Raw genomic sequence first — 7500 nt, 5'->3', positions numbered from 1 at the left:
AATGGCAGTTTAATAAAAGATGATCAGGACGATAATGAACGACAGTGATGATGGAGACACTGCAAATTTATCCATCCTACGTTCCAGAATGACCCTAACTAATAATATTGGCTTATTGGAAAAGTCCCTGCCTGGCGTTCTGCTGAACTGGGGATCGAGTCACGCTCAAGCTCAATAATTTCTCGTAGTGTCTGCAACCTCACCATCCTTGTGAGCTAGGGAGGGAGGAGAACCTATAGGTCTAACAGCTGAATCATCAGCAGCCATTGCCTAGCCCTCCCTGGTCCTAGCTTGGGTGGCGAGAGGGTTTGGGTAGTGATTATATGTATGTAAGCTCAGTCTCTAGGGCATTGTCACTGCCCAGTGCCTCTGTCATTGATGACGATGATAGTGATGATGACGATGATGATGAAACCAACTCAAACTTCAGGCTTCGTTATCGTAGCGTCAGGCCACTTAATCCTGTTAACACTGACAAAAGATGAGGCTGACATTGGTGATTAAAATGACAGGAGTGATTGCTCATTTAATGGAACCTCTCTAATAAGTTCTTTGAAATTATCAGGGTAACAGTAATCGAAATTTGTATCAGAGAGATAAAATTAAGAAACCTTCCGCATTTCATCTTCTCTGAAAATGTACGAATACAATAAATCAATCTTATTTCATGAAATAAAATCTGAATATTAGCCTAAAGAACACTAACAAACGAAATTTTCCTGAAATTCTTGGACATTAATCACAATCACCCACGCAAAAAAAAAAAAAAAAAAAAAAAAGCCACATATTACCTTATTGCTGTATTAATGTTTAACGTTGCTTTTTGATCTTACAAGTGTGTTGTATTTTCCCTAAATGTGAGCCCTTTAACACTTTATAATTACACCTAGTGATGGGTGCTGGTAGCAAGCTCCAAAAGAGTGAGTTAGAATCTACGTCATAACATGTTTTCTTTTACAATTTTCAGCAAATTAGATAAAGATGAGCAGGATATAAACAGCGATTTTACTGATGTCCTGCAAGATTTTCTGTTGCGATTCCAGGTTTTTAACTCGAGTTACCACGAATATAACCATATATCAACAAGCTGAATTAACTAACTTATACATTTCCAGTTCTTATCTGCAAACTTACCTTTCTTAACGATGTGATCGATAGATTTAAAGGCAGCCTAGAACAGCAGTTGCACGGTATGTTTGTTGTATGCACAACATAGCAATAATATGTTGTTGTTTTTTTTTCAGTTTACATGCCCTTGGAGGATCAAGTTTTCTCATCTTTACTAGCCGTCTAACTGGATCATTATGGGTGTGTGCATCATCTGGCCATATGGATTCAAGATCACGTAAGTTATTTGTAATTAGCTTTGCTAGGTGTGGCGCGTGTGCAAACACGTCTTTCTCTGTTATTGCACATTGGATTTATAAAGGACAAATGACGAGTTATCCATCTCAGTACCTAATGAATTCAACAATTTGACATTTGTTGGCCGGATGTCTTTTACCCATAGCTACAACGGGATATCCAGATTTTCAACCTAAATAATTAACTTAAACAGTAGATTCTTAGATATTTCTGTAGCAAAATTATAATATATTATCGGTTTCCAAGATTTCACGATTTTCTTCTCATCACACATTGATCTTTAGTAGTTGTCGCATAGGAAGTATCGGTATATTTATCATAACTACACATTTTTGCAACATTGCATCCGTCAAAGGAAATTATACATACGCGCTCAGTATTCATTATTGCCTTGGATGTGTGGCTTTACAAGTAGCTCACTGTTCTTGCTCTACGATATAAATTGATTAAAGAAGGATAAGGATATTTCCACTGCTTCTTTTAAAACTTATAAGCTTCACGTCTTGAGCTTCTCAAAGTTAGTGCTTTACTGGTTTCTTCCAGAAATAATACATATTACTTGATTAGGAGATAATTCTTAATAAAACTAAAGTACTTTAATTGAAGCAGTGGCAAATTTATATGCGTCATGAAAATGTAGGTACAGTTGGACACAGGAATTCCCGATGCACCTGGCTTTGAAGAAGTGCATCCAAGCACACACTCTGTGGTGAGTTCCTGTGTTTAGTCCTACCCACTTCCTCTGCCATCTGTTCCTACACTATCTATTTGGTCTTTGCCGCGAAGTAAGGGTGTGATAGGGTGCACTTCTTGGGAGAGACGTGCCCCATTGACTCCTATGTCCAACTGTTTATTACTGTCTTCCCTTTTGCCCAACTCGTCTTTTCTTTCTCTCATATTATCTTAAAATCCAGCCAATCATTCGTCATCTCGTAAAATGTAGAGCTTAAGGTTATTAAAAATGTAACCAGTAAAATAGCATTGTATGCTTAAATCGAGCTGTGAGTTTGTTTGCAAACGGCTACCGAACCAAGGAGTAACCTTGACTCTCGAGGTGAGGATGGCAGGTTCATCCTTGCCAAGATTCTTGGGCAGGATGTGTTGCATTATGCTAGTGGTATTTTAAGATTTAATTCAGATGCGTGTCTTCTGAAGGCTAATTAACTTTTATAAAGGCATCCTCACTTTTATTGTTTTAAACCTAAAGTTAATGACCTTAGATGTCAGGATGCCAGAACATTCTAAATCAATCAATCAACCAATCGTGGGAGCCAAGTCCTCTTACACTCTCTAAACCAGCATTTCCCAAACTGGAGGAAATTTGAAGCAACCGTGGGGGTGGGGGGGGGGGGGGCATAATTACGCTGCTTACTAGCAATAAAATAATCTCAGATAGTTTTTCTCATCTCTGAGAGAGAGAGAGAGAGAGAGAGAGAGAGAGAGAGAGAGAGAGAATGTTTGTTGTAGATATAACTATATATTTATCAGTATAGCTGTGCATTACTTAAATAACGTAGTGAATAGTCACAGAGTATTCTAACCACTCTTCTCCTCATACATATAGAGGGGGAAATCCGGATGGTTGAACTGGGTGCACAGGGAAAGACAAAATTCTGGGAACCCTCACTGCTTTAGGCCTTGCGTAATGCACACCCTCTGTTTATGAAGAAACTGCTGTCTCTGGTTTCGCAGTTAAAGTATATATGTGTCAGTGATTGCATTAATATTATCATATACATCACCCTAATATTTTGGGAGTAGGAGGAGGCACCATGGTGGAAAATATACATCTATATCTCTATCAAACGCATAAATTGTTCCACTTCAAATATGTTGCAATAAGATCAGTCTCCAATATAATAGAGATACATATTGAATATTCTATTTTGATAAATCAAGAAATTGAAAAAAAATAAAAAGATTGTTAAAATGACTTTCTCTCTCTCTCTCTCTCTCTCTCTCTCTCTCTCTCTCTCTCTCTCTCTCTCTCTCCTCTCTCTCTCTCTCTCTCTCTCTCTGTATCTGAGGGGAATCTCAAGACAAAAGAGTCCCTTGCATTCCTAACATAAATTTCAGATCTTTTATAATTTATGGCTGGACGAGAGACCGGAAATGGCAAAAGAGATCCCTCTAGATGCAAATGAACCTCTCTCAATTCATAACGTTTGTGTTCATGCTAATTGCTTCCGAATTTCTTTCTGATGGACACTTAATTGCTGTAGTCTTAAAGGAAAAGTTTTATTTCACGGTATAAGTAATTTCTCATTGAATGGGGATAAAGGACTTTGGCTAAATTTCATTGACTAATTTACACAGGTATTCCAGGTATTCTACAGATCTCTTTTCGTCAAATGAAACCCGCCTTGAATATTTCCTTTAATATTTTCTTATATTTTGTGTGTTTCGCAAATATCGTGAATAGCGTAATTTAATTAACTATGAACTCCTATTATGTATTTCTTATTAAAGCCCCCCTGACACTTGCGCGCATTTTTGCCACGCACTGGCACGCATTGATGCGCGCCAGTGCGTGCCACTTTTTGGCACGCACTGGTGTTTTTCGCGCACTGTTCACGACCAGTTCACTCCAGTTCGCGCATCGTTCACGCGACGTTCACGCGATGGCACGAATTGGCACGCGTAGTTCGCGCATCGTTCACGACACGTTCACGCGAGTTCACTCATCATTCCGCATCGTTTCCCCATTGGTCACGCCAGTTCACGCCAGTTCACGAATTGGCCACTCCATATAAAAACGGGGCTTCTCCAACCCGAGGACATTCTTGGATTGGGTTCGGAAGAGACAACAATGCTTTCTGTCAGAGACACCATTGCATTGAGGAGAAGAAACGTATCTTTTTCGTTTGTATTTTTTGTTGCCCTTTATTTTAGTTTCAATAAAAAAGCATTTGATTTACATATAAATAGCAGACATGAAATATGTATAAGTATTAAGAAAGCATTTTATTTTAACATTAAAAGCAGCAAACATGAAAAGTTTTTAGGCTGTTGATTTTAAGGTAATAGAGAAAAAAGTGTGTTGAAATAAGAAATCATTTTATTTTTACATTAAAACTGCAAACAGAAAAAATTTGTTTTGCCCTTCATTTTAAGGTAATAAAGAAGAATAAGTATGTTGATGAAATAAAACATCATTTTATTTTTACATTCAAACAGCAAACTTAAAAATTTCTTGGGTTTATTTTTCAGTTCATTTTTATTCAAAACAAAAGTTTTGGGTCTTGATTGGTAATAGAGGAAAATAAGTGTGTGCATGAAATAAGACATCATTTTATATTTACATTCTAACAGCAAATATAAACAATTATTAGGTTTATTTTTCTTTCCTTTTCATTAATTTTTTCGTTTCCTTTTTGTTTCTCTTCATTATAAAGTTATAGAAATAGCTTGAAATAAGACATCATTTTATTTTTACATTCAAACAGCAAATATAAAAATTTATTAGGTTGATTTTTCTTTCCTTTTCATTAATTTTTTCGTTTCCCTTTTGTTTCTCTTCATTATAAAGTTATAAAAATAGTTTGAAATAAGATATAATTTTTTTTTCACATTAAAACAGCAAATAAAAATTTATTAGGTTTATTTTTCTTTCCTTTTCATTAATTTTTTCGTTTCCTTTTTGTTTCTCTTCATTATAAAGTTATAAAAATAGTTTGAAATAAGATATAATTTTTTTTCACATTAAAACAGCAAATATGAAAATTTATTAGGCTTATTTTTCTTTCCTTTTCATTAATTTTTTCGTTTCCTTTCTGTTTCTCTTCATTATAAAGTTATAGAAATAGTTTGAATTTTTAAGATATAATTTTGTTTCACATTAAAACAGCAAATATAAAAATTTATTAGGTTTATTTTTCTTTCCTTTTCATTAATTTTTTCGTTTCCTTTTTGTTTCTCTTCATTATAAAGTTATAGAAATAGTTTGAAATAAGATATCATTTTTTTTTCACATTAAAACAGCAAATATAAAAATTTACTAGGTTTATTTTTCTTTCCTTTTCATTAATATTTTCGTTTCCTTTTTGTTTCTCTTCATTATAAAGTTCACGCCACTTCCCGCATCGTTCACTCCAGTTCACTCCAGTTCACGCCAGTTCCCTCACTGTTCACTCCAGTTCACTCCAGTTGGCGCATCGTTCACGGCCATTTAGTGCGTGCCAATGCGTGCCACAAACTTTAAACATTTCAAAGTTTTGGGCCCGCATGGCACGCATTGGTACGCTCTGGCACGCGAGTTTCCGCACTGTTCACGACATTTTCACGGCTCGTTCACGCGAGTTCGCGCATCAATGCGTGCCAGTGCGTGCCACGAATGCGTGCAAGTGTCAGGGGGGCTTAATTCTAATGCAAAGTAACCAATATATTTATTGATTAAATACGAAATATCTCATAACTTATTTGTATGGTACACGGAAATTCATGCAAATTTGTAATAGGCTCTATTTAAAAAAATTAAGACCCTCTACGTATTCAGGGCACCAATTTTCATAACCAAATTAGATACCCGTAAAAGGATCTCAATCTAGTATAATCACAGCATTTCATTATAACCCTGCATCAGCCACTTCTACTAAAAGCTCGAAAAACACCAATCCATTACAACGTTTGTTGCTAGGTGATCTATCTCCGAGAGACCCTCACTGCGCGCATGCTCTTATTCTGAAACGCAACTGTTATTTTCATTTAAAGTTTTCCGGACTAGAAATATTGCTATAATGATTTTGTTATGAACTCAGAATTATGAAAAATTTTCAATTTCTCTAAAAATTTTAAATCTTCACTAGAATGATTAAAAAATACCCATCCAGCACATTTCTTTTATGGAATTGTGAATTCAATAATCTTATTTTGATATAATTTTCTCAGCTAACCTTATATCCTTTTCTATTGAGCATGACGTGGAATATAAATTCTTACTTATAGATGAAGATGGAAATCGAAATGAGAGTAAATTACCGAAGGAAATATCCAACGTACAAGTTAGTATAAATTATGGTTTAACTTCGTGTTTAGATGTTTTCTTCTTGAACCTAATCAACTTTGAGTCACTTTCATGACAAAGGGAAGCATATGATGCCCATCAAGACTGACATTTGACCGAAGAAAATCTAATTTGGGAGTGCAACTGATTCACTCTAAATATAAAACAACTTCATTTGCAGAATGCAAGTGCATGACTTCTGCAACGCATCACAAAAATACTTTCCATCATAAAATTACAACATATCAAACAAATAAACATATGTTAACTAACACACAAATACCTTTTGACTAACACCTATACAAGTTTCATATTCGATATAGTATAAAAGATTTTCTAGCCAACAAATCTCATTATAATCTGATATTGATACCAATTAAGTCCAAATATTTTTCTACTCGAAAGATAACGGCATCAATGGCCAAATGATAATAATAATAATAATAATAATAATAATAATAATAATAATAATAATAATAATTTTCACAGATATTTCTCTACGATCTATTTTTCTGATTAGCTAATAATAATAATAATAATAATAATAATAATAATAATAATAATAATAATAATAATTATTATTATTATTATTATTTCTCAACGATGTTTTTTGTGATTAGCTAATAATAATAATAATAATAATAATAATAATAATAATTATTATCATTATTATTAGTATTATTATTTTCATAGGTATTTCTCAACGATTTATTTCCTGAAAGAAACTTATAAATGAATGGAACCCATAGAAAGTAATACAAAAGCTGTTTACCCAGGCAAATCATCTCGCTTTGACCTCAAATACATATAGCAAAATATATGCCAAGAATGCTTAAACGTCTTCCAAGTTCTGCTCAATGTTACATGTTCAAAGATATAAAAAATACCTCTCCCATACAACATACAATCACTTCGTTCAAGTATTTTTATCTTTTCACAAAAGGAAAAAAATATACAGGAAGTAGATGTGAACAGTGTTTTGGGGGAATGGAATCTATTTAAGGTTTTTACGAAAAATCTACCCTGTATCAAAAAACTTTGAAATCTTTTATTATATTAATTGACAGGAGTGATTTGATTGCATATTTCATTTCTTTATGATTCCCCATTAAGTTAACGTTTTATAAATAAAT

This window comes from Palaemon carinicauda, chromosome 12, assembly GCF_036898095.1.
Source record: "Palaemon carinicauda isolate YSFRI2023 chromosome 12, ASM3689809v2, whole genome shotgun sequence".
Classification (NCBI taxonomy): domain Eukaryota; kingdom Metazoa; phylum Arthropoda; class Malacostraca; order Decapoda; family Palaemonidae; genus Palaemon; species Palaemon carinicauda.
Note: the sequence above shows the minus strand (reverse complement) of the source record.